Raw genomic sequence first — 5,646 nt, 5'->3', positions numbered from 1 at the left:
CTCACTGTTCATCCAATTGATCGGCTTCAGTTAGCAGCAGTAGCGAAGGAATCGCTCCATCGGGTTCAGTTAACAGCCATCGATCGATTGCTCGGGTTCAGTAACGCGTAGCCTGCAGTGCAATCACTCGGCTTCAGTTAGAGCCCAATGCCTCGCTCGGGTTCAGTTAGAGCCAACGCCTCGCACACACGCGCGTACGTGTACGAGAGAAACGCGCATCGCTCAGCCCCCGACCTCCCACCGTAACCGGCAACTCCCCGAAATTTTCTTCCCCTTGCTTCTACCACGGTATTTTCCGTCATGGACAGCCCAAAGAATGTCATGCAGCCGCGTCTCCGGCCCGCCTAGGACGAAAAGCCCATTTTCTATCATGATTTTTTGTCATAGAAGTAGGACGCCACCACATCTATGATGATACCGGGTTTTGTCACAATTATCATCATAGAAGTGTCATATGTATGACAATTTGTTTTTTCGTTCGGCCCAAAATGTCACGGATGTGTCTTTTTTTTGTAGTGTAACCTGTAATAATTCTTTGCGGGATCAATTCATCTTTATCATTAGGAACGACAGTAATACCTCCCTTTTTAGGACTTACCCATTCACTATCAGCAACGAGATAAATTATACCTGCCTCAAGGAGCTTTAGTATCTCCTTCCTTACCACTTCTTTCATCTTAGGATTTAATCGTCGTTGAGGATCTCTAACTGGTTTGGCATCTTTCTCCACTTTAATTTTGTGTTGGCATAGAGTGGGACTAATGCCCTTAAGATCATCCAGAGTATATCCAATAGCAGCACAGTGCTTTTTTTAGAGTTTTCAATAATCTTTCTTCTTCTTGCTCTGAAAGGTTAGCACTAATAATAATAGGATATATTTTCTTTCCTTCAAGATAAGCATACTTAAGATTATTAGGTAATGGTTTGAGCTCAAACACAAGATCACCCTTGGGTGGAGGGGGATCCCCTAGGATTTCAACAGGCAAGTTGTGTTTCAGAATAGGACCATGTTGAAGGAACACTTCGTCTATTTCCCTTCTTTCATTCATAAACATATCATTTTCATGGTCTAGCAAATATTGTTCTAACGGATCAGTAGGAGGCACATCAATAGAAGCAAGACCAATAATCTCATCCTTACTAGGTGATTCTTTATCACGGGGTTGTCTATGAAACTTTGCAAAATTAAACTCATGAGACATATCCTCTAAGCCCATTGTAACAACATCCTTTTTGCAATCAATCCTAGCATTAACAGTATTTAAGAAGGGTATACCAAATATAATGGGACAAAAGTCATCTTGTGGGGAACCAAGAACAAGAAAATCAGCAGGATATTTAACCTTCCCACACAAAACTTCAACATCTCTAACAATCCCAACTGGCTTAATGGTGTCCCTATTGGCAAGTTTAATAGTAACATCAATATCTTCTATTTCGGCAGGTGCAATATCATGCATAATTTCTGTATATAAGTCAAAGGGTATTGCACTAGCACTAGCACCCATATCACATAAGCCATGATAACAATGATCTCCTATTTTAACAGAAATAACAGGCATGCGTACAACAGGTCTATGTATCTTAGCATCTGGTCTAGCAATTGTGACACTCCAAAATTTTTGTTGTTTTTGTTTGCAGCAAAGCCTTACTTGGTTTGATGAAGGTCATTTAAACCCTTCTTAAAAACCTCTCTTCTGAGTTTTTCTTCTCAAAAGCATTTCTTGGATTTAATTTCTTCAAAAAAAAGAAAACCTTTTTGGTTTTGGGCTGTTCTTTGGTTTTGATCCATTCTTGTTTTTACCATGCCTCTTGTGGTAAAATTCTCCCAAAAATCCCTCCTTCCACTTTAGGGCAATCCAAACATTCTGTCCCAACAAGTTAAATCCATTTTTGGATCTTTATCCTTTTGTTTTTCTCCTCAAAACAATTCTGCCATTATTTCTAAGCCTAGATGCTCTACAAAGGAAGTGCCTAATTTCCTTTGAGTTTTGATCTCAAACCAACTCCTTTGGATAGTCCTTAGTACCCACAACCTAGAATCATCAAGATCCACTCTTCTTCTTTTCAAAATTTTCAAATTTCAGTCCCTGCAAGTTTGGACCAGATTTGTCAAATTTGGTGAAATTCATATCTCCTCTTCTCCAAAACTTCCACCAAAATTCAGGCAGCCCCCAGATGCAATGAGAGGCCACCCCACCATAAATCAGCTCAAGGAGAACCTCCCACATACCAAAATCATTCTGTCGAACACCTGGCCAGCACTATTACTATGCATTTTCAGAAAAATTCAGAGTTTCAGAAAGTTCAGTGTCGTTTGTTCGTCAGTGTTCAGTCACCTGTCAACTGTGCGCCTGGCGCGTTGCGCACGGCCCCTCCTCCCTGTCCGGAGCGCCGCACGTGCACTTGGCTGGTTCCTGGCGTCGGTGGCACCCTAGCCCGCCTACGCCGGCGTCTTCCGCGACGACATAACCTCCCGTGGCGGCCGACAGGGGGCACCCTGCGGCACAACGCCGTTCGGCACCGCCCAAGCCACCTGGGAGCTCCGCGCGGCCATCTCCCTTGCCAGCGCACGCCTGCAGCACCGTCGCCGTGGCCTGGCATGCTCAGGGCGTGCTCTCTGCCGCCGACGTGCCGTATGGCCGTTCCGTTGGGGACAAGCCGTAACCGCCCCTGCCTTGCTGAGTTAGGCACCGGGATGGAATTAGTACTCCGTCTAGACGATGCTCAAGCCCCTAAACCAACCGTCCAGCCACAACGCCGCCGTAATTGCTCGCCGGACTTATCCCGTTAACGGCAACCGCCTCGGGCCGGCTATAAATAGCGCCTCCGAGCTCGCTCTCGACCCCGCACATCTCCACCACCTCACCAGACCCCGCCCAGCCACTGGAAGAGCCTCGAGGGCCCCTTCTTCCTCAACTCCGGCCACCTCCGTCCGCTTCGGGCTCTGGCAGCGTTCTCTCTGGTGAGAGCTCCTCCACCACCCTAGACTTGCCCGTAGCCTCATGACACCTCTAGGAGACTAACCCCCACTCCAATTTGACCCCAGCAGCTCTCTCCGACGAGGCCCACGACTACCCGAACCACCGTACGCCGGAGCAAGGGCCGCCGTCGACGTGGTGCTCGCCGGCGACCACCACCACCACCAACCGGCGCGGAAGGACGCACTGAACACGGAGGTACCACCCGATCCCCCTGCCTCGCCGTGAATCGCCGCCGGCGACCACCGCAGCTCTCGGGCGCCGACGAGCCCCGTCTCCCTCGTTTGAATATTCAATCCTGACGGGTGGAACCCGCCCGTCAGCCTCTCTGTTCTTTTTTTTCGAACCATTTTCTAAAAGCGTATTCTGGCAAATGCGCTTTCTAATCCGAATCGTTTTCTGGACTTTTCTGCTCAGCCCCCTAAGAGTTTTCTGTTTCATTACAGAAAGGCCCCTGAATTAAAACCCTTATAACTTTTAAATAGGGATGGATTTTTGTTTGATTCTTTTTCTGTCCTCTTTAAAATTTTATCTAGTTTTTTATCAGATTTATTTGAGAAATATTTGGAATACTTTTGTGCACCTCATGGTATTTACGATAGTGCGTGTATTTCTATATACCGTAGAGACCGAAGGAGGTGATGGAGCTGCGAACTTCATCCGGTTGGACTCCGACTACTCCGAACAAGGCAAGAATGTTTGAACTTTTGATATGATGAGTGTCTTGGCATTGTTTGCATTGAGTAGTTTCATGGCATGTTTATGAGCATCTTGATGAATGTCATATTACATGCATATATGAGGCAAGTGAGTTTCAAAAATCCATGAGTTGTTGGATATGAGTTTGCATGGCCATGTGATGGCATGAGGATGGGTAAGATGGCAGTGTTGTAGCATGCCAGTCTTATGCCAGAATATTTGACTCAAGTGTCAAATGATTCAGTCCAGTTTCCATCTGTTTTCCCTTCCTGTACTACCACATGTTTTCCGCAAGGGATATGGCTTAGTAAGTTGCAAACCGTTTTCCTGGTACACACCAAATCGAGAGGCCGTGATGATGGTTCCATGGCCCTGGATTAAAGCCAGTCATCCGGTCAGGGGGTATGGGTGTTTCCGGTTGGGACCGAGAGGGGGGCACCCCTTAGAGCACACGTACAAAAATTTGATCCCATGCTATTCGAGGTTGTGACCTCCCCGTCTCAAAGTTTTTCTTGGATGTTGTCAAGGGTGATTCCTGGCATAGTGAGGTGGAATGGGTGTGTACTAGTTAGATGTGTTTCTATCGAAATACCGTAAACGGAACTAGTCATTCGTGACTACGGAAATCCGTTGGCTGTGGGCAGTTAGTACAAACTCTCCAGAGTCAAAAATCCTTTGAATCATCTTGTACATGTCCAAGTACTGTGATCATCTTATCTCGTCAAATGTCAGTCTCAGTGACAAACTCCGGTGAACCACATGAGTGTTAAGTCAGGTTAACAGTTTATTCTTGTGGATGGACTAACCTGTTATTTATTTTTGATATAAGCCCTTTCTTTGATGTCGCTCAGACGTCCGACTGCGGCATGCTTGTTATTTATTTTCAATAAAAGCCCTTTCTGCGATGTCGCTCAGACGTCCGACTGCGGCACGCTTGTTATGTACTTTTGATATAAGCCCTTTCTGCGATGTCGCTCAGACGTCCGACTGTGGCACGCTTATCTTTTACTTTTCAATATAAGCCCTTTATGTGGTGTCGCCTAGACGCCCGACTGCGGCATGATTTTCATTTGTTTACCTTTCGAGGCGTCGCTCCAGACACCCGATCGGTTTTCAGTTGTTTGTTTTACTTACCATGTCGTGCAGTTTTATTATTTGGATGAGTATCATTATTTTTGCTCATGACGCATTCATGCATGCAATTGTTATATCTTTTGTCCGAACTGCCTTGTGAGTACTTTCAAAGTACTCACCTGGCTTTTTGATTTGGCCAGATGTTGATGAAGGCGATCTCATGGATGAAGAGTCCGATAGCGAGTCCGACGCCTAGAGGAGTCCCAGTCAGTCCCATGCGATCTTGGATTTGGTCACTATATTATATCCGCTTCTGCTACCCTAGAAATAAATTCATCGAGCCTCACCTCGACACTCGATGAGCTGCCCGTTAGGAGTCAAGTTATCCACCGCCACTTTTATCTCGAGCTAGTATGTCACCACACCCCTGTGTCGTAACCGCCCTTATGGACAATATTGGCGTGTTTGTAATATATTGTTGAGCATCCTCAGCTCAACCCTGTAATATATTTGATGCTACTGGTCTTCTGTATTCAAGTATTTGTCTACCAGTAAGGATAACTCTTCCTATACTGGAATCAAGAGATCAATTTCTCAATAAGTATTTTATTGAAAAACCGGTCGTGACAAACTTGGTACCAGAGCCAGGCTGACTGTAGGAAGCCACTAGGTGCGATCGCTAATTGGTTATTAGCATGATAGAGTTTATCCTTGTTTTTGCAAATGTAGTCATTTTTCTGACAGTCAGCATAAAATTTATGATCTGATCGTTCAGAATTTTTGCCTACTTTTGTAGATGGCTAGCAACGACTGTGAGTCACAGATGTTCGCCAACGTGACTGAGGGGTTCGTCAAGCTCCTCTCCTTTGTCGTTCAGGTCGCGATGGGGCCG

The sequence above is a fragment of the Triticum dicoccoides genome, chromosome 7B (genome assembly GCF_002162155.2).
Source record: "Triticum dicoccoides isolate Atlit2015 ecotype Zavitan chromosome 7B, WEW_v2.0, whole genome shotgun sequence".
In the NCBI taxonomy this organism is placed as follows: Eukaryota; Viridiplantae; Streptophyta; class Magnoliopsida; order Poales; family Poaceae; genus Triticum; species Triticum dicoccoides.
This window is presented reverse-complemented; position numbering follows the sequence as displayed.